Source organism: Balaenoptera physalus (genome assembly GCF_965194825.1).
Source record: "Balaenoptera physalus genome assembly, chromosome: 9".
Classification (NCBI taxonomy): Eukaryota; Metazoa; Chordata; class Mammalia; order Artiodactyla; family Balaenopteridae; genus Balaenoptera; species Balaenoptera physalus.
Window position 1 is genome coordinate 29,247,377 of NC_138888.1, and position 23,361 is coordinate 29,270,737.

At 41.0% G+C, this 23,361-nt stretch overlaps 1 protein-coding gene across 1 annotated transcript in view; it reads left to right on the plus strand.

Moving 5' to 3' along the window:
* The window catches only part of SGK1 (serum/glucocorticoid regulated kinase 1), a 110,299-nt gene that overhangs the window by 19,328 nt on the left and 67,610 nt on the right, over positions 1 to 23,361 (plus strand). The window lies entirely within an intron of this gene.

Consider the following 23,361-nt stretch of genomic DNA (forward strand, 5'->3'; position numbering starts at 1 on the left):
AACCCTTAAGCTCAAGGTCCTCAGCAACATGTCACCATCAGACCTTTCCCACTTTCCCTTCTTATCCTTCTCCCCTCCACCTCCTGCCTCTCCCCCCTTTCCCTTTTTCCCTCCTCCTCCTTCTTCTTTCTCTTCTCCTTCTTCCGCTTCCTCTTTCTCTTCCTCCTCCCCCTCCCCTTCCCTTCTTCTTCTTTCTTTTCTTCCCCTTCTTCTTCTTCTTCCTCTTCTTCTTCTCCTTCATGTTCCCTGCAATTGTTCATCTGTTCATTCAAATGTCTTTACTGAGGACTGACTATCTGAGCACTCCGCTAGGTGCTAGAAGCAATGATGAGCCAGAAAGTTCCAGGCAGGGCACTGCTTATGTAAAGACCTAGGTGGGAAGAAGTAGGGAATTTATGAGAAGAGGCATATAGCCTGTGCAGCTGGAGCAGAGAGCCTGAAAGTAGGGGATAAGTTTGGAGTGTAAAGTAAAAAAACTCAATAGAACCTCATAGACCTCCTTAAGGAGTTGTGTCATTATTCTGAGCACAAGGAGAAACTCCATTGATTGAACTGAGCTGTAATTCCCTGCAATTTTCCTCCCCCAAGTTGGTGCTTCTACAATTTCTAAAGTGTGAACTACACTCTTCATCTCTCCAACCCACAAGCATTATCTAGAACACCAATTTCAAAAGCCATCTCCTCCATGGAAAAGTTCCTCCTCTCCCTAAAACAAATGAGCTTGTATCGTAGTCATTTATGTCCTTATCTCTTCCAAGTACTAGACCTATAAGGTCTGATATGGTAGCTGCCAGCTACAGGCGGTTATCGAACACCTGAAATGTGCCTAGTCTGAATTGAGATGTGTTGTAAGTTAACCTACATACCAGAGGTTCAAGCCTTTTAAGAAAAAAAAAATATATATATATATATATATTGATAGTTTATAACTATATAAACTCATTGATAGTTTCATGTTGACTACATTTTGAAATGATAATACTTGGATATATTGGGTTAAATAATTATATGATTAAAATGAATTTCCTCTTTCTTTTTGCTTTATTTAATGTAGCTAGAGGAACATTTTAATTTTTATTTTTTTAATTTATTTATTTGGCTGCATCTGGTCTTAATTGCGGCACACAGGATCTTTTGTTGCGGCACACGGGCTTCTCTCTAGTTGTGGCGCGCAAGCTCCAGAGCACATGGGCTCAGTAGTTGCGGCACAAGGGGCCTCTAGTTGTGGCACATGGGCTTAGTAGCTACAGCATGCGGGCTTAGTTGCCCTGTGGCATGTGCGATCTTAGTTCCCTGACCAGGGATCGAACCTGCGTCCCCTGCATTAGAAGGAGGATTCTCAACCACTGGACCACCAGGGAAGTCCCGGAACATGTTTTTTTTTTTTTTTTTTTTTGGCTGCCTTGGGTCTTCATTGTTGCGTGCAGGCTTTCTCTAGTTGCAGTGAGTGAGGGCTACTTTTCATTATGGTGTGTGGGCTTCTCATTGTGGTGGCTTCTCTTGTTGCGGAGCACGGGCTCTAGGAGCACGGGCTTCAGTAGTTGCGGCGCCCGGACTCAGTAGTTGTGGCGTACGGGCTTAGTTGCTCTGTGGCATGTGCGATCTTCCTGGACCAGGGATCGAACCCATGTCCACCACATTGGCAGGCGGATTCTTAACCACTGCACCACCAGGACTGAAGTCCCTGGAACATTTTAAATTACTTTTGTGGTTCACATTATATTTCTAGTGAGCAGCACTCTTCCGGACTATAGACTTCCTGAATAGTGAGTGTTTATTCAATTATGCATCTGTTTATCTCCCTAACTAAGCAACACACTAGCTTGTCCATAGTAAATATTGTTTTAAATTCATTGCCATTCTCTAAAGTATTTTTTAAAAGTACTTTGCAATTTTAGTACACTACCTACTTTCCATTTGAAAAGTATAGCCACAACTCCACAGTGAGAATAATGGGTGGGGAGGGGGACAGGTTTGCCCCTTAGCCCTGAGAAGGTTAATGTACAGAACACATGTGGTGTGACCATGGCAAACACAGTGGGCCATGACAGCTGATTCAGAGGGTTTCTCTGTTTCCAAAACAAGAACTTTTATTGCAGTGTGTGGAAGGAGCATTAAGACAAGAGGATCCTTGTGGTTTCTCGCTGTATCTGTGGAAAAAACCTGCGGTTAAGGTTTAAATTAAACTGACGTTAAAAGAGCCTTTGTAGTTACTATGCGTATTTTAACATCTGTTGCTATAGCTATACTGACACTGAGTATTGTGAATGATGATTTAGGAGTGATGGAATAAAATGTGGTTTCCTGCCTATGATTTTCTAAGGTTGACTTGGTCTTCTTTAATGATGAGACATAGACCAAGGAAAATTATTAAGGGCATAGAAAACATAACAGAAAGAAAAAATTGTTAAGATACCAAGTATTTCTGGTATAAGAAAAAAAGTAGGACTTCCCAGTACCACATCTGTAATTTTATGGATTCTTTTGTCTTGGCCAGTTTCAGGTTTAGAGCAATTTTCAGGTTTAGGTTCATGGAGGCTCCCCCATGGCAACCCTGCATACACATTGTCCTCTTTGTTAAGGGACCTTTGAGGATGAACCAAACATATTTCTCTTCATAAAATATTTCGGAACACCTCTTAGCCAACTTGAAAAACCGATTGCAAAGATATTATGTTTTATGCCTGGATAAGATGTTTCATTTTAGACTAGTTTTGGTTCAATCAATTGTGGCCAATGTGACAAAGTCCCATTATTGGGTTTTCCTCAGAAGGAGCAGAGAGTGTGGCCGAGCTAGTAAACGCTAGTAAACTAGTAAACGCTCTCTAATATACCATGTGTTATATGTATTTATGTGAATGTTGTTTCTGTTTATTTCTCAGTAAATTTGGGTAAGCTCAAAGAACTTTTGCTGGAAATAATTTAATTATGCCAAACATACTGTATACGACAAGTGCTGGGATAAAAATGTGCTTGTATACTTGTTGTGGTCCAGCACATTCTGTGGAGAAGCAGCAGGAGGTAGTAGATAGGACTCTGAAAAAAGTCAGACCTGGATTCTGCATCTTACTTGCTGTGTGACTTTAGGCAAGTCAAGTGACTTCTCTGAGCCTCAGTATTTTTTATCTATAAATTAGGGATGATGTTGGCCTTGTGGGATATTATGCATAAGAGGTGACAATTGCACAGTGCCTGAGACACAATAGTCCTTCAATAAGAGAAAGCTGCTTTTAGTGTATTGGGGCATTATTGACGGAATCCTTGGTAGAAATTTGACATCATTTTTACTGTAGTAGAGTTCTTATTTTACTGAATGCTGAACATTTACAAATCTAGAATGGGGAAGAAACATCAGACTCAGGTTCTGTAACCTCAGATATTATATCACTCATAAATCATTATATTTTAAATAGTCATTGATAATACATGGCAGCCAAAATTCAATGAAAACAAACAAAAACAACCTCTCAGTCAATCATTTGGATTTTAGTGTATTTGATAGCCAGTGTGACAGTCTTATGGCCTTCAAAAATGTTCAAACATATAAAGGAATGAATTTGCATTGATAATATAGCACAATGTCTCAGATGAACCCTAAATTGGAAATCGGGATTGATCTATAGAATCGGGTGCCCAATATCTCTTTATACTAAATGACATGCATGTGTGCTTTTAGTTTTTGGAAGAAGAAGGCACTATACAGGGACAGGAGAGCAGTTGTGGCATACGGCCCTTGAGAATGGAGAAGGTGAAGTTTGAAAGACTTGTATAGTATCCGTTTCCCTGCCCACAGCAAGGGACGGGTTTGAGTAGTGGTGGGGAAGGGATGTCATGACTAGATGCTGAAGGGCCGTGTTCTCCAGTGGCTTTGAAACTCTGAGCACACATTATGCCACTTGGGCCTCTAGTGATGGTCGAATGAGACAGAGAACTGGGCAGGGGGGCATTTTCCACCCCATAAACACCTGCCCCCGTCCTTGCACTCTCATGCCAGCATCACATCGACACACAGGGGCTGAGGCATCACAGGAATGCGAGGCAGTCACCAACAAAGTGTCTGTGCAGAGCCAAGACAACACAAGCACAACTGGAGGCCCAGATGAGGTTAAAGAACACACACACACACCTGGATTTCCTTCTGAGGACACTCTGAGGGGAGACTAAAACACATAATTTGGCCATTACCTTTAAACTGACCTCATTTGCACCCAAAGGCTCCTGAGGGCTAGGACACATTCAAATGAGCTAATCAGATTAGTAAACATTTAGAAAATACTGACAACTTGGCCTTGTGGCAAAGAGATAAGATGGGTTTTCATGGTGAGGAAAGAAAGGATACCTGGGCTGCAAAAACTCCTCCTTGATTTGAAGGAGGAGGGCAAAAGCAGGGACCTGGGAAATCCTGGAGCTGTGGTTTTCAAAGTGGGATCCCCGGAACGGCAGCATCAGCTTCTCCTGGGAACTTGATAGAAATGCAGATCCTGGTCCTCAGCCTCAATCTCCTGAATCAGAAACTCTGGAGATGGGGTCCAGGGAACTGTGGTTTAATTAGCCCTCCGTGTGATTCTGATGCAGGCTTAAATTTGAGAACCTCTGGCCTTGTGGAAGTTGAGAAAACTGGGGGGTAGCCTATGAGGTGGGAGGAAGCCCTGGCATCTGCCCTGCCCCTAGGTGGGCCCCATTTACCTAATGCCTCTGCCACTGACCTCGTGTCATGTCGTTCCTGTCACCCCCCAACAAAGTGTATGGAGTCCAGTCCCACACCCCCCAGAGCACTGCCCCAGGTAAGCCACACCCCTCTAGGCCACTCCCCAGAGCCCACCTGGGGCTTCTTTTACAAAAGGCCACGAGCCCTCTTTCAGTGCCCGCTCTCCTAAGGGGGACCCCATGCATGTGCTGTATAGGGGAAGGGGGGCAGGGTTGAGGGCGAAGCTTGAGCCCCGGGCAGTGGGGTGGAGTCAGACGGCTTGGCTGGAGCCTCAGGCAGTCCCCGGCCCTGTCACCAACATCTACGTGAGTGCCTAGGACAATCACCTGCTCACCGTTTTATCTAGAGGCAACCTAAGTGACCCCAGTTCAAATTATTGACCTGAGGAGAAGAAATAAGACCATCAGTTTTTTTTCTCTCAGAAATCTAGTCTCTAAGAGGAAAACAAGAAACTTATAAAAAGTAACTCTGATGTACTTTAGAAAAAAGTTGGCAGTCCAACTTTTTTCCCTGGCAGTCCAGTGGTTAGGACGCCGTGCTTCCATTGCAGGGGGCACAGTTTCCATCCCTGGTCGGGGAACTAAGATCCCGCAAGCCGCGTGGCATGACCAAAAGAAAGAAAGAAAGAGAGAGGGAGGGAAAGAAAGAAAGAAAGAAAGAAAGAGAGAGAGAGAGAGAGGAAGGAAGGAAGGAAGGGAGGAAGGATGGGAGGAAGAAAGAAAGGAACAGTTATTTTTCTGCTTGCCTATTTCTATGCGGTAACCTAAATTAGTCATTTAATCACTATTCTGAGATGATGCTTTCTTTACCAGGCTACTACTATATGTAGAATTCTGAAATAAGGTCTGAACACCTAGGTTAACTAGAAAATTAATATCAATTGAACATGAATTTTAGAATAACTTCAAACTCCAAGTGAATGAACTTTTCTTCTAGTCAAGGTCAAATATAAAGTCAAAATATAAAAATATTTTTTTCATCACCTGCCAGATCTGGAAATTTTTAAATATGTCTGTTAAAAATGTCTTCATTTCCAGGAAAATGAGAGAGAGCAAATAATTAAGAGCACTATGGAGATTTTAGGAACTGAAAAATAGTAGTGAAAAATATATTCAATTCTAAGATTTATTATTTCTCTTCCAATCAATATAAAATAAGACCTTTCCCTTTTTAGAAATTCATTTTTAAAATATTTCCAAGTCTACATTCTATTGAATTAATATAATTGTATATAATTTAATGAAATAAAAGAGAACAGAAACAAGATTATGTTAACCACTACCAGAACACATACAATATCCTTCAAGGTAACTGGACACAGAGACTTAAAACAGGCATAATTTCCATCTAAGAACTAATGATTATAGTTAAAAGGTGTCTCATTTTAAATGAGGAAATCCATTATATTCATCTCCAGTGGTAAGGGATCATTATTATATTGTAATTATATTTTATATTGGCTCCATATTTCAGCTAAAGTTGCTGAAAAGTAGAAAAAATAATTATAGCAAGCAGTTCTATGAAGTGTACCTCAGGGAACGTAAAGCTCAGGGGAAAAGTCCTCCATGAGCATGGCTTGCATGATGGCACCAGGGCTGGGTGCACAGGGCACACTTTAAATATGTGTTTTGCAGGCAGTGTTGGCTGATTTCTAAGTCACCTCCTAGCTTTGACCTTGTTCTAAGCATTAGAACATTATAATGTCATTTGTGCATTGCAAAAAATAGCCTTTATAAAAAATTCAGTTCTTGATTCTATGCTTATCTAGCATAGAATTTGTTTTTCTGGCTACAGTCTCGCAGAAAAATTGTACGTTGCTAAAGCCATTTGGCTGAGAGATGCCACCTAGTTTGGTAAGAAAAACCCTGCTGTTAATTTTATAAGCTTGCTAACCTTCTCCAAGTCCTGATCTGTTACAGAATGGTTGGACGACTTCAGAAAAGCATCAGTTTTATATTCTGCAAAATTAGAACCATGTGAGAAGCTTTACTCAGTGGATGAATATGCAGCTAGGAGCTTTGAGCTTAATACAATGGTCCACAAATTAGAAATATTGTTTAATGAACCACAGAAAAGTCCGTCCAGGAAGAATAGTTATAAGAGCAAATAAAATTTCAAAGAGTAATAAAAGAGCTGTAACAAAGGGACTCATTTAATGCTTAGAACCAAAAAAAGCATTATTTGGGCACTTCATTTCACAGAATAAAAGACTGGTCAGATTTCTTCTTCGATGTGCCCTCTGACAGGCAGCTGCCTTCTTTAAGAGAAAGCCCCATCTAACTTCTGTTATATGGAAAGCCCACATATGCCTTGCTGTTACCTCCATCCATTGGTTCATCTTTCACACAATAGCTATTCAAATACTGGGAAACTGTAGTCATGGCCTTCTTAAGTTTTTCATCTCCATCTTTTTTATTTGGTCTCTGAATCAGGGCTCTCCAGTGAAACAGACCGTTAGGAGATATAGATGAAGAAAGTTATTTCAATGAATTGGCTCATGCGATTGTGGAAATAGCAAGTTTGAAATGTATAGTGCAGGCTGGAAGGTTGATGCAATCTTGAGGCAGAATTTCTTCTTTCTGAGGGAAATCTGTTTTTTGCTCTTAAGGCCTTTCAGCTGATTGGATGAGGCCCACCCAGATTATCAAAGATAAACTCTTTTAGTTAAAGTCAATTGATTGTACATATTGATAACATCCACAAAATCCCTTTACAGCAAACCATAGATTAGTGTTTAATTTAATAACCAGGTACTATAGCCTAGCCAAGTTTATACATATAACTAACCATCACAATCTCCTTCCCCATTTTACCTGTTCTTATTTGGGTGTTCCCTAGTTTGTCAATACCCCTATTAAAATCAGAAAACCAAGTCTAGAACCAGTACTCCTGATTTGATTTAGCAGGTTAGAGGTCAGTGTATCACCTCCCTTGTTCTAATCTCAATGTTTCTACTGATATAGCTTCATTCCAATAGTCCAGAAGATGGATTTGGTGATTCTTATAAGGTTTAGTGTGAACTAAAATCCCTAGGACTTTTTCTACTTGAACTGCTTTTAAGCCAGTCTCTCTTATTCCACAATTAGAAGGAAAATAGTGAATTTACCTGTCATAGCTCAAGTGTAAGAAAGCTCAAGTACATACTTAAACTTTATTAACATGTGAGTGACTTTCTCAGTACAAGTTATATGTGGGGTTATAGTATGTCAGCATTGAACAAAGTCATGAACATCTTGACTTCCCTCTGCCCCTACTTGCCAAGTGCCTGCAACTTTCTCTGAAGTAACTCTAGTGACTTCCTGTCTTTTCTGAGAGCCAGTTTCATCTTTGGAAAGCTAACTGTGAATAATTACAAAATTAATTATCCTTATACATGTATATTCATTTCACATACTCACAGAGGGCTCAGATGCCTTCCTGCTACTACCACCTGCTTGTCTTCTAATTTGCACTATTTTTTAGATAAGTATGATCATTACCTCTTAATGGATGAGAAAATACTCAGAGTTTTAGTTGCTCAAAATCACACCTCTAATAAGTTCAAGAAACAACACTTGAAATCAGACCTTCTAACAGTACTAAGATAGTTAGATAAACATCAAAACAGACAAAAGCTAAAACTATGAATGGATAGGTGGATGAAAAAGTTGGATCAGGACCTTAAAATTATGGTTATGGTCTAGAGTCAAGGAAGCTGGAACAGAGAATAAGACCATGAAATTTCCAAAGATTGGGTCTGCTACTTCATTCAGACCCCATGGGTGACAGGTAGTTACTTAGCAACTAATAAAGCAAATATTTGCTGAACTTGATCCATGCAAGACAGTGCCTGGGGTGACAAGTGACACAAAGATGTCTAAGGTGAAAACTTTATCCTTAAAAAATTTACCATCTAGTAAAGGACACAAATTAAGAAGTTAAATTGCCACTATAAGGCATCTATTTATTCCTTTACCCATCTCTTCATCTACAAATACTTAGGAATTTCTGTGTGCCCTCAAGACAGTCATGAACAAGATATAAGTAATAAAATGATAATAGGAAGTATCCTCTACAGGGTAGAGGTACCCTTCTACAGAGAAAGGCCACTGGAAGATTGAATGAGACTGGGAGAAATTCTTCACCCAGGAGAGGAAAATGATGAACAAAGTTGAGGATTCCTTGTAAAATGAATCAAGCACTCCTACCCCAAACCTTCTCATGTTGGCCCTTGTATGTTTCCAAGGGAAAATGACCAGGTGGGGAATGGCTATAATGAGACCAGTGATTTTTCAAGAAAGTGGTAAGTAAAAATATAAAGCTTGATAGAATCAGAGAAGCAAAATTAATACCCATGCATAGAAAGGTGAAAAGCACCTGGTGATGAAATTTTAAGTAAATCATTGGCCACTATCCAAGTCAAATAAATGTCAAAATCAGTGGAAATCATTGGTCTAAGGACATGTTAGAAATTTTATAGTAGCCCTCAAGGTCTCATACAGCCCCTTAGGAAAAGGAATAGCAACAGTATTGGCAAAGAAATTAGTCTTACAGACTGAATCCTCAGGGGAATTCTCAGAGTATAAATGAAGTCCTCCAATTTCATATACACATGATAAGTTATTTTCTCCTAACCCTTCTAGCATGACATTATGGCAAAAAAATTCTTCTACATTTCTTATAATCCCAGGAGGGGAATATACCTCATGGTAATTATCCATGAAAATAAATACTAGCTGGAATCTTTAAAGAGTGCATGAATCACGGTGCTATACAATATGATGGATTCACATGAGAAGTTTGAAGTAAAAATGGGGGGTTCAAGGAGGAAGATACTTCATGAAGTTGTAATAAGCCTTCATGAAGATGCTTTTAGAGCCAGGTTTTCAAGTTTGGCTAAGATTTGACCCAGCAAAACTGAGATGAGATGAAGAATAAAAGTCACTCCTATTGACAAGAACACATAAGAATCCAGAAACTCAATGATCAAAACATGAAGGATTTGTTAGGAAAAAAACAAATAATCTGTTTTGGCTGGTGTATGGCACAAAAGCAGGTGAATCATGGGGAATTGGATGGTAAATAGTGTCAGGGCCAGAGCATGGAGAGATTCCAGGTAAATGCTAAACAAAGTGGCTTGGCCCTTATTCAGCAGAAAATAAAAAGTCATTGAAGGTACTAAGCAAGGAAGTAATATAATCAAAACTATGTTTTGGGAAGATGGCTCTAGTAGGGAAGTGCAGGGTAGATTGGAAGGGGGCAAAGGAGAAAGGGAAATGAGTAGGCTGCTGTGATGGTGTTTAATCACCACTTAACCTGTGACTCTTGGGTTCCTAAAGAACGTTCCCTATGGGACTGAGGAAAGAAAATGAACTATTGAGCTCGTTGTCTGCTGACTGCAGTTCGTATTACAATCAACAGTGTTTCCTTAATACTCAGTTCACTAGAGACAGGCCTGGAATTCAAATGCCTTGTTTTCATATACTCTAAATTTTTGTTTTGTTTTGTTTTAGTGGATTTATTAGCCAAAGTACCCACCAAAGTCCATTTTTTTAAATTTTATTTCATGTTTTTGGAAAATTCTTTCCTATTTTTTTGATTAGTTAGGATTAGTTTCCCTTATGCTCAGAATATTTGCCCTATATTTCTTTATGAAATGTAAGTACTCACCTTATTTAACCTTGGACATGGACAAAAGACATTTTTAACACTTTTTATTATCTTCTGGCACTTGGTGGAGGGCTCAGAGACAGCTGGATTGTGGAAAGAAATGAAATTTTGGTCATTATCAATTTGGGATGTAAAAGAAGACCATAAAATCCAAACTGTAAGAACAATTTGAGTTCAAGCAATTGGACAGTTTTCATGCTACGTACAACCTTCATCACACAGTCTACTCTGTCATTTCCACAGAATAACCACAATTCCATTTCCTCTTTTCCCAAACAAGGGCTGATGTTCAGTTGACATGCATGGTAAGCCATACTGATTTTGAAATGTTGAAATATTTCTATAAGGGTTAGTAAATAGCCACTGTCCAGAACTTTCTGAGTGTCCCCTCCCTCCAACCAACCTAGCTGTTGCTGCCTGTCCCAAAGGACTCTTCAAGAACTCTCCACAATCTAATAAGCAGAGGCGTGAAATTGGGACAGTAGGAGCCCTAAGCGATCCTGCCTGGGTGCTACAGACAATGTCTGTGCTCTGTGCCCCTGCTGTTCAACGGGTGAAATATTTTGAATTATGTCTACCTAAAAGCAACTTTCTTTTCCTGGAGAGCTGTATTCCTTGCATCTAATTACACCAATATGGTCCACATTAAAAAAATGCTTACTTTTTCTGGAATCTGGATATGTGTCTCTGCCTTTCAGTTCTGCCTCTCACTAGGTAGATTATTATCTCAGCCTTTTCCACATGACAAGAGAGAGGCTGCTGGTATTTCCTCGGGACACATCCCTAGGGTCTGCAATACAAAAAGAAGAAAACTCTACCTCCCAGCTTCAGTATGAAAAGATTGCAGAGAAGGATTCTGATTAGTTCTGATTTGGGTCGCAGGCCAACTCTTGGACCGATCACCATGGCCAGAGGCATAAGGTCTTACAATTGCCTTTGCCTGAATGTTATGTATGAAGCCCTCCCCATAAAGCTGGAAGGTTTGCTATTTCCTTTTGGGGTTTAATGAGGACCATATTAATGTATTGCATTAAATATGTCTTTCTGGATTATATACTCCATTTTCATTTACTCATTTTTCCTTTAACGCGTCAGCTCATGCTGCCCAGTATTGCTATCCATTGGCAGATTGCACCGTTTCTGGAGGATGTAGGATCACCAGGGATAATGTTCCTTGCTAAGCTCTTTCTCTGATTCTAATTCTTTAGTTTTAATATTATTATTAGTTTTTTTTTTCACATCCCAAAAGTGCATCTGTCCTGAAAAATATCTTTTTGTCCTTCTCCACTTACACAGATTCATAGTAATGGTAATTTTCCTCTGGCTCAATTGTTCTGAGGTCATAGTGAGTTTTCCGATTTCAGCAGTTTCCATAGGATTTTCAAACATCTGCAATTCATTCTGAATTCCTTCTGCCATCTCCCACATTTTTAGTACCTCAAAATTCTTGGACATAGTAGAGACTTAATAAATATCTATTTATTAGCTTTGACTTCCTTCTTGTTTTCAGGGAACAATTAAGTCTTACCATTTTCTTTATAAAACATGAAGTGAGGGGGAAAAAATAGAATACTGAAATAGAAACCATTACCAATACAGCACAAGCATCGTCTGGAGGAAAATTGTTTTTGCATAAAATTGAAACTGACTGTGCTGTGCAACTTCTGTGATAAGAAGACTCGAGGAAGGAACAAAAACAACAGGGAGTAGTAATAAGCCCCCATTTTGGATGTAAATCATCGTCCCTTTCATTTAGCACTTTCAGTTTAATTAAGAAATGTACACTGTTCAAATAATGAGACTTTCATCAGTCTGCATCATTGCAATTTAAATGGATTTTCTAACAACTGCCCTTAATACCATAAGATTATTCTAAGAGCCTTGTGGGTTTTTTTCCGTTTATCTAATGGAGGTAATACATAGTTATGGAAGAATGTAACTGGCTTGGTAAGCAAGGAGAAAATGTAGTGGGTAAAGCAAATGTTATTTGATCATTTGTTCATTCAGCAGACCTGTGCTGAACACAGCACACCGTAGAAGTAGGGGTTCCAAATTATCTTAGTAGAACCCAGTGAAGAAATAGCCTTGAATCTGTGACGTGGCTGCAAGGGATTGTGGGGTTTACCCGCACCGAGCCCTTCATTTCACAGATAAGGGCAGTGAAGCTCAAACAGGTTAAGTGACTTGCTCAAGGTGGTTGCACAGCTGGAACAAAAATCCAGTTCTCATAAGCCAGTTCATTCATTTCTGTAGAAAATCATTTTTACATTTTACATGGGTTTTTGTTTTGTTTTGTTTTGTTTTTTTTAAATTTATTTATTTAATTTATTTATTTTTGGCTGTGTTGGGTCTTCGTTGCTGCGCGGGCTTTCTCTAGTTGCGGTGAGCGGGGGCTACTCGTCTCTTCGTCGTGGGGCACGGGCTTCTCATTGCAGTGGCTTCTCTGGTTGTGGAGCACGGGCTCTAGGCACGTGGGCTTCAGTAGTTGTGGCACACGGGCTCAGTAGTTGTGGCTCGTGGACTCTAGAGCGCAGGCTCAGTAGTTGTGGCGCACGGGCTTAGTTGCTCTGTGGCATGTGGGATCTTCCCGGACCAGGGCTCGAACCCGTGTCCCCTGCATTGGCAGGCGGATTCTTAACCACTGCGCCACCAGGGAAGTCTTACATGTTTTTTAAATTGTGAGAAAACCCAAATCACTTGTAAACTGACTGTTTCACCCCAGAATAACATAAAAGCAATATTATACTTGCTGCTTAGTAACCTTTCACGTGCCACACCTGACCCTACCCTTAACCATAAGAATCTATTAAATTCATAATATACCTTGATTATTAAGGAATTCAGCAGTTGTATGAAATAATAAACCTCTGACACTATATTAGATTCAGTGGGGGTGGGAAGGGAGGAAGAAGGGAAGGAGATGGTCTTTGAAGGATGATAAGGTAGCACTCCAACAGGGGCTGCAGAATGGCGCTTAAGCTTCCACTTGCATTATACTCAGGGTAACCCCTCCCAGTGCCCGCTCCTGGGTCTGTCCAGTAACCTCCTGCCCATCCTACCTGACCCCCTAACCTCCAAGGCCCCACTCTTTTCATGCTTCATTCAGTCTTCCCTGACCTTCATCCAGTCACACAGAGCTTGAAAGTAAAATTTAAAAATTTTTAAAAGAAACTGATTTACCTTCATTTTTTAAAAAGCTCCCCTAGGTTTAGAAACGCATGTAGGAGATGTGCTTTCTTGGGTTTCCCTGGTGGTGCAGTGGTTAAGAATCCACCTGCCAATGCAGTGGACACGGGTTCGAGCCCTGGTCTGGGAAGATCCCGCATGCCACGGAGCAACTAAGCCCGTGCGCCACAACTACTGAGACCATGTGCCACAACTACTGAAGCCCGCGCACGTAGAGCCGGTGCTCCGCAACAAGAGAAGCCACCGCAATGAAAAGCCTGTGAACCGCAGCGAAGAGTAGCCCTCGCTCGCCGCAGCTAGAGAAAGCCCTTGCGCAGCAAGAAAGACCCAATGCAGCCAAAAATAAGTAAATTAAATAAATAAATTTTAAAAAAAGAAGATGTGCTTTCTCGAGACCCCCGTCTCTACCCAGTGCTTGTTCCTCTAGTCTAGGCTGCCTTTCCCCTGGACGTGTTCTAATTCATCCAGAGTACGGCAAATCTAATCACTGGAAAGTTTAAAACCCTTAAGTTTTCCCTCCCCGGGAGTGAAGGGTAACATTCCATCATTCAGGCGGTCAAGTCCCTTTGATAGCTGACGCCCTTCCCTCTTTGGCTTTCTGTCTTGCCCTATACATGCTCACCCCCAAGGACGGCTCCAGCCAAGCCCATCACGCTATTCTCTCTATCCAAAACCCACCCCCATCACGGCCCTGTCCTAGTTGTTCCCAAGGATGAACTCAAACTAGCTTTAACACTGTTTTACAACTGTTGACTTCCTTGTTGATTCTTAAGGACAATTGCCTCTTATTTTTTATTCCCTGTGCCTTGAATAATATCTGGCTTTAAGCCAATCAACAAATATTTCTTTATCGCTTACTGTATGCTGGGAGCTGCGCTCAGTGGGTATAATAGTGAGCCTCTTTCCTTTGGATCTTCAGCTCAAAGTCAAGGCAGACAGGAAATGGGGAGAGGATGGGCTAGGAAGAGAGGACACACAAAAGAAACTTTGTAAATGTCCCTTTAATGAATAAATGAGAGAAAATAATGTCTTCCTCCTTGTGAAACTCAAATTCTAATAGGGAAAATAGACAAGTAAATCAGAGTGAATGTGAGTTCCCATTTGAACAAATAAATACCTTAATGGGTCAAGGGGTAGTGAGAAGACAGACAACGGTAGACTGTCCCTAGTGTGTGACACTTAGCAAGAGTTCCCAGATTGACAGGTGGGTCAGAGGGAACAGTTTGTATACAATCAAAGACTTAGGAGACCAGGCTTTAAGACAACTGAAAATTAAATATGTTGGAGGCTCTGGATGCACCGGGGGCACAATGGGAAAGGAGAATCCAGATCGTAGGGGACTTGGTATCCCAGGCCAAGGAATTTAGACTTCACCATTTTACGTTTTTTTTTTTTTGGTCATGCCGCGGAGCATGCGAGATCTTAGTTCCCTGACCAGGGATCAAACCCAGGCCCCCTGCAGTGGCAGCACGGAGTCCTAACCACTGGACCTCCAGGGAATTTCCCTAGACTTTACCATTTAGATGAGTGTTCTTCAATTTGTGTGTCAGCTATTAGTGGGTCGTGAAATCAAATTAGTGGGTTGTAATAAGCATTTTAAAGGAATAGATTAAATAGAAAATGTCAGTGCATTTCATGAAAAAAGAATAAAGTTGGAGGTAGACCAATTTTTCCTGTTATATCTCTCTGTATCATTACAAATGTGCATAAATGAGTATATGTGCAGGACTTTTTTTTTACCTGGCCACACCGTGTGGCTTGCGGGACCTCAGTTCCCCAGCCAGGGATTGAACCCTGACCACGGCCGTGAAAGTCTGGAATCCTAACCACTAGGCCACCAGGGAACTCCCTGCACAGGCCTTTCTTACAGCACATTCATCCTTACCAAACAGATTTGAAAGCCACTGCTGCCATTGACGGGAAACCACTGAAGAGTTTAAAGCTGGGACAAGATCAGCTTTTCCATTTGGAAAGATGCTGTGGTTTCAGTGAGAATGGATTAAAGGGTCAAGGCCATTTAGGGCTTGGCTTTAAGAATCCAGATAAAAGACAATAAAACAGTGATTCTCGAATGAATATAGACTTGAGAGCTGCAGGATAGATAGATTTGCTGATTCATCCCTGCTTTCCACCTCCACTGCTGCTATTCTTTTTTGGCTCTTATCATTTCTTTTATAATCAAAGACTCCTGACTCATCTAGCTACTTGTGTTCTTGATCAACTTAAATCCATCCATCATACTGCATTAAAGACACATCTGACCATCCCACTCTCCTGCTATAAACACTTCAGTGACCACTCATCACCCCACAACCCAACTTTTCTATCCAGCTTCAGTTCTTGCTTCTCCTCTATGGGCTTATTTTCTATACATCACATGCAGATTTTTGCCTCTGTAATTTGGTTCCTGTCATCCTCTCTGCTGGCAGTGTCTTTCCCATCTCGATTCACCTGGCTTCCTTTAACTCAACATTTAAGCCTCAGTTTAACCATCACTTCCTCCAGGAAGCCTTCCCTGATTTCTCCCAACTGGGCCAAATACCTCCCACTTTTTCTGCCATGGCACTTTGTATAAAACTCTCTCATGCTTGGAACCATAACTATAATAGCCAATATTAACCAAGTGTTCACCCAGGGCCAAGTGCTGAGTTTACTTGCATTGTCTCATTTAGGCCTCATAAAACCCCGATGAGGTTGGTATTATCATTACTTTTATTTTACAAGTGTAGAAACAGCTTTGGGAAGGCTCAGTCAGTTGCCTAAGCAGTGATGCTAGGTTTTGCAGCCAAGCAGTGTGGTTCTAGAGCTTATGCTTTTAACTATTTGCTACACGAACACCTACTATGATGTGAAAACCCGCAGGCTTGTGGGGCAGTCTCCTCTGAAATGCAAGCAATCTCACTCAAAGGTCACTCAAGCAATTTTATTTCTTTGTGTCTTCACCACCCAGCATAATGCCAGGCAGAGACTTTTCGAACTTTTGTTGAAACCTTTAAATGCTGCAGAGTATGCAAGCCAGGTTAAGTAGTGAGAAGGGTCCATTGGATTTGGAAATGAGGTTTATTGACATCTCAGTAAAAACTTGTTTCAGTGGAGTGAGACTCTTTTTGTCATGTTCTTCCCTTTAGTCCCAGAAAATATTAGGTGATCCATAATATTTGTTTAATGGATAATTGCAATGGGCTGAGGAGTAAATGTGAGGTGAAGAAATGGAGATCATGTTTTCATGAAGCTTAGCTAAGAAGGAAAAGGGCTGGGGTGGTGGTGAAAGAGGGTTTCTGGAACCAGGAAATTTGTGGGTGAAAAGGGGGTATTATGTGTTCAGTTAGTTTGCTGGCTTTTTAGAGATATTTCAGATATTTCAATGTGTTGAATACGCCAGGGGACAGTAGCCAAGAGAGAAGAAGTTAAAGCTCCTGGAACAGGGGATTATTGGAAGAGCCAGAAGAGGAAGCTTCCAAAGCGTGTGTGGGTGGATTAGCTGTGGACGGGCCAGCCAGGTTCTTTCCCGGGGATCAGCCCAGCCTTGTCATTTTCCCTGAGCCTTATTTTTCAATTCCAAAAGCAAATAGTACATACTGCCCCCTAAGAGATATTACCTGAAAGAATTCTCTCCTACTTCCTCTTTCTTCTTTCTTTTTTTTTTTTTTACTGTCACCATTATTTTATTCATCCATTCACTCAACAAATATTTACTGATACCTACTTTGTGCCCAGCACAAAAGAAGCCTTTCATTTTTTTTTTAAAGGGCCATTTAAACACTAAAAAAGCCAAAGGTACGATTCCAGAATGCCAGACAATCCATTAAATCGAACATGTTTGGTTTTAAGCATAACTTTTTCTGTTGTCCTCACCGTTCCCATCCTGCCAAGGGCTGTTCCTCTTTTTTCGTTTTCGTTTTTTTTAATTTTCTAGATCCAGGAAAGACGAATTCAAGCGAAAAGCCTCAGTCCCAGAACTTAAAGGACTGAGAAAAACTCTACTTCCATTTCCAAAGAAAGACTTATGTCAGTGAATTCTGAGCTTTTTCTGTTTAAAGCTTTGTGGGGTGGGATGGGGTGAGGCGGTACCTAAACGAGGAGGAAGAAGAAGGGGATTTACAGCACTGAAGTACAAGGACCGGGTCTGGTGTTGAATCCTCACTGCCTCATGCTGGTAAAACAGGGAGGGTTGGCAGCTGTAACAGGAGATGCAGCTGAAGGTGCAGGTAGCAGCATAGAAAAGGATGAAGATATGTGGACCCTCTCATTCCTGCCTCTTCCCCCTAGCCCTCCTCACCACCCCATCCCCCAGACGAGGCCTGGGGAAACACAGGGTTAGACCCTGAGAACCTAGAACAGGATGCAATTACCTTGGCCAATGCTGAGAAGAAAGGACTGGGAAATCCCAAGGGCAGTGGCATGAAAGGATGGGGAATTCCAAAAGCCACTCTGTCTTCTCAGGGTGTCTGCTCTGAGGAGCTATTGCTGTGTGAAAGAAATCGTTATGCAGAACATATTTATTACCTTGATAGAGGATGACAGCCAAGTGTGTTAAGATCTATAAATGAGGGCTTCCCTGGTGGTGCAGTGGTTAAGAATCCGCCTGCCAATGCAGGGGACACAGGTTCGATCCCTGGTCCAGGAAGATCCCACGTGCCATGGAGCAACTAAGCCCGTGCGCCACAACTACTGAGCCTGTGCTCTAGAGCCCGCGAGCCACAACTACTGAGCCAGTGTGCCACAACTACTGAAGTCCGCGCACCTAGAGCCCGTGCTCCACAACAAGAGAAGCCACCGCAATGAGAAGCCCGCGCACCACAAGGAAGAGTAGCCCCCACTCGCCGCAACTAGAGAAAGCTTGCATGCAGCAACAAAGACCCAACGCAGCCAAAAAAAAAAAAAAGATCTATAAATGAATAAATATAGTTATTGTCAAAAATAATCAAGCAATTCCTATTTTTGTTGCCTACTATTTGTAAGGCCTAATGCTAGCCTCCGGGGAATTAAAAAAAAAACCTAAGATGCTGTCCTCACCCTTATGTTCCAGTTGGAGAGATGACATAGCATAACAGCCGGTGAGCATCAAAGTCCCACGGTTTTATATAAGCAATACACACTGCAGATGTTCAGAGAAAAGAAAGTTAGATGATGACCACGAATAGCTAAAGTGAAGAAATCAGGTTAATATCACTGACCTTGTATCATAGCACTGTTATATTTTAGGAACCGTGCTATGACGCAGCCCCGGGCACCAAGGTAAGAGGAACTTGCTTCCAGGAACCTTCTCCTGAATTATGTTAATGTCATAACCAGCCTGCTGGCAGGCACCCCTCTGGAAAAAGGAATAGGTGTGGAGGTCTCTCTTTATGATCAATTGAATTATTCAAATCACTTTACTAGAAAACTTGCTTGACTATATCTGAATTGAAAGTTATGGTGGCAGCATATAAACAAAGTCAGTTTTGTATAATAGAAAACGCCCCTCTGGAAATTGCCAAAGTTGTGTCCAACATCACGTTCGCTTGGATTTTAAGGGAACACAGCTCTTCAGTCCCAGAAAACAAAAGGAGTGATGAGACCAGCAGGTGCTGCCTTGTGAATTCACGGATAAGTACCTGAACCCTCTATAATTTTTCTGTATCAGTGGACATCGTTATCAGCTTAAACGTATTAGATTAGGAGTAATATATGTTTCCTATTATTTAATAGGAAAAGAAAACCACTAGTGGAAAATCCCTCAAAGCTGGCCAATCTTTTTAATCACGTCTGGTGATTTTCTAGTCTGCGGGATTATTGCTTTTGGAGATGTTTTTCAAATCTATTCAAATAGAGAAACTAATAAAACCAGGGCAGACTGATTTAGCAAAGAGATTGGCTTAATATTTTGCATACACACCGTTCAGTAAGAGTAGCTGTGAGGTTAAAAGAAAGGCCTTACTCTTTGACCTGTGGCTGGAGAAGTAATTCCTTCTTTAAAAAAGTCTGATGCAGTTTGGAGAACAGGCTTCTAGAAAGCCCAAGTGAGGGAGCTTTTGATTTATTCGGGGCGAGGAAGATGCCTCGCCCCAGTCCGTGTTTGTTTACAATGCTCTCCACAAACGGGTGTGTGGCTTTGAATAAAACCCGGCCCAGGTGGCCCAGAAGCCAGGGCAGCAGCCTGTATCCGGGCATTCATCCTTCTCACACACGCAGCTGCTACGGTTTTCCGAGAGCCATTGTGACAGGTCTCTGAGGGGCTCCCAAAGCCACTCGCTGTCAGCAACTCCCACAATAGGCCGGTTGTAGCTTGAATTCCCTCAGGGCCAAGGGAGTGGTCCCGCACTCAGCAGCTTTGGAGGGCACCTTGCCGGGAGTCCAAGGCCAGAGGGAGAGCCCTTGTACTCACGCCCTGTCCAGCCACTCTCTCAAGTTCAAGTACACATCGTCAACCCTGTCATGAATCAGGCCAATAAAAACCACTTGGAAGGCTCCAAAGCAGTGAAATGTGCAAAGGAGTAGGGGGGCAAGGGACAGACTGAAGCCAGTAAGAGGACTTAGCCGGAGGAGATACAGAAGTTCGAGACAAAGCAGGCCATGAACGTCAGCCACAGTCCTTGCACAAAATGTATTACTATATCTATTTTTATAACACCTTTCTCCCTGATGCTTCTGGAGAAATGGAATATTTCTAAATTTCCCTCGCCACGTTTTCTGTGGAAAGAGAGGGAGGATCCTAGTCCCATGTCTGTAAGGATCAGAATGGGTTAATTCGTTGAAGGTTATTTGGAATCAGGGACCTTTCTAATGAAATGTCACCCCACCCACTCCCAGCCCCTGGTGGGAGGTGTGAAGGCACAAAACACAAAACACTCACTCTTAGAAGACTTGAGTAAGTCATGTTATTCAGTAAGTTTACATGAAATAGAATAGATTCTAATAACCAAATCCCCAGAAATATGACACATACTTCACAAGTAGATCTTGGCCAGTCATTGGGTTTTTTTCCCTGGAAGACTTCAGTAGAATATGACTATTTGTTTCAAGTCTTCAACTCATATTTGCAACTTCAATCTTTCTCCCGAAATCTCATAAAATTAAAATTGAACCTTCCCACCCCCACTGAGACTGATCACTCATCCCTGCTTTACTTCCCCCCTTATTATTTATTTAAATACATACATAAATAAATAATTTATTCCCTTAGTCATAAGTCAAGCTCCACGAGGGCAGGTTTTGGGGGATCTGACTTGTAAACTGAATTCTCAATGCCTAGATTATGCCTGACACGTAGCTGGTCTTCGATAATAAGTGATGAATGCATGAATGAAAGTTAAAATGTTGAAAGCATTGGATTTTTTTTTTAAGTTAGAAGATAGCAAATCATTTTATTTCTACTTCATAGAATTCTACTTCATACTTATTCTACTCGCTAGAATAGCTTCAAGGGTCAAGCAGTGACTCTTGAAGGTGTAGGGTATGTTTGACTAGGGTTTTATTTGGCCAGCATTGTTTGCTTGGGGGGTTTATGTGTTTGTTTGTTCATTTTTTCATTTAAATTTAAAATCTCTTGGCAAGCATGCACTCCTAGTTTGCCACAATCTCTACCACTCCCTATTTTTATATCCTGGTCATAGGGCTTTACACATTTCCTGTTCTTGCCAGCCTCTGAAGACACTGAGTTTGCCAGCTTATACCCTAGTAGAAACTAGTTGACTGATTTGCTTAAACTAAGAGGTGTAGTTTTTCCCACATAATAATTTACATTGTGACTTTGGGCAAATTACTAACATCTTTGGGTCTCTTTCAACTCTCAAATTCTATAAAAGCATCTATGCATTGTTTGACAGCCTATGCTCAAAGTCATCTGAACTATTTTGGGAATTCTTAGCTGATATCAAATAAAATGACAATTCCTTATGTGATTCTTTTTTTTAAATTTATTTATTTATTTATTTTTGGTTGAGTTGGGTCTTTGTTGCTGCGCGCGGGCTTTCTCTAGCTGTGGTGAGCGGGGGGCTACTCTTCGTTGCGGTGCCCGGGCTTCTTTCTCATCGCGGTGGCTTCTCTTGCTGCGAAGCGCCGGGGCTTCTCTTGCTGCGAAGCGCCGGCTCCAGATACGCAGGCTCCAGGCACGCAGGCTCAGTTGTGACTGGCGGGCTTTAGAGCGCAGGCTCAGTGGTTGTCAAGCACGGGCTTAGTTGCTCTGCGGCATGTGGGATCCTCCCGGACCAGGGCTCGAACCCGTGTCCCTTGCATTGGCAGGCGGAATCTCAACCACTGCGCCACCAGGGAAGCCCCGAACAGACACTTTGAATGCAGCTACTAACATGCTTATGGGGCCCCAGCGTGCAAGAAATACTGATGGAACCCTCCCAAATGTTAACATTAGAATAGTAAACGCAAAAAGATTATTTTAAATGACGTTAAAAAGAGTACCTATACATAAAGCAAGTAAAAGACACATACGCAACCGAAGAAAGAAATATGATGATTTTAATTGCTTAAGATTCTTATAAACTTTAAATTATTCTTTAAAAAAATTAAAGCACAGGACACTGTAAAAAGAGGGAGAACTAAGACATCCATGATCCTAACAAGAAATGCAAGTTTCTATTTTGCCTGTTACTTTCTTGCTTTGTCTATAGATAGTACATATATTTTTACATTTGCAATTATAGTGATTGAGCAATTCTGTATTTGGCTTTTTTTCGTATAATTACATTCTAAACATTTTCCATGTTGCCACAGAGTCTTCACAATATTTATTTTTAGTGATGGCATAATATTCCATCAAATTGCTTAAACATTCTTATGCTATTGCAATTTTAGTTTATTCTCAGTATATTTTTTAAAAACCTAATTGTCAGCATTACTAACTAAAATTCAGTACTGTGATTTTATTTTTTCATCATTTCAATATACACTAATTTCACCAATTGGTTAACTATAAAAAGAATCCTCAGGAGTTTCAAAGAGCATGGAAAAGACATATTAAGTCAGGATGAATTTCAAGCATTTGATGACAAGTCATAAAGCACTCCAACACTTGCTAAAACTGCATGCTTGTAAAGGAGTAGACACTGGATTCAAAGTGCCTGCGTCCTGCCTTTGCTTGACACCAGTATTGTGCCTTGGGGAAACTTGCTTCATTTCTCTGTGCCTCTGTCTTCTCATCTGCAAAATGGGATTAGTAATAGTGCTTATCATGTAAGACTGTTCTGAGGATTAAACAAAAAAAAAACGTTGCGTGTTAAACACTTAGAACAGTGCCTTTCATATTGAAAGTGCTATATAAATGTTATCCTTTTAATGTTAGAATACCTTTACATTTTTTCTCTACCTTACAAGAATTCTACATGCAAGCAAGACAAGTGGTGAGTTTTAAAACTTTAAGGAAAAAAAAAAAAACCAAAGTGAGATAATTTCTTAGCCAGGAGCAACTTCTTTTATAACCAAGTTTTTACAGTAGTGAAATATATGTTAATTCATTTAGCAGCAGTTAGATCCTAAGCTATGGCATTAGTATTCTCTCTGGTTACAATTCACCTTAGACATTTGTGAACTATCATTCTGTCAGCATAATCATAATAGTAAGAGTTGAAGTAGAATAAGCACCATCTACTCAATATTATGTGCCAGGCAAAACACTTGGACATTTTAAAATACTTTAAAATCTGCATAACAACCTGGGAAGAATATTACTACCCCAGTCTTACAGATGGGGAGACAGACTCAGCGAAATGAAATGACCAGCCAAAAAACACGAGCTGCTGGAAAATGAGTGGCCAGCACTGACCAATTCAGGTTATGTTAAGATTTGATAGGTAGAGAAGTTGTGAGACTCCATTCATGAGTGT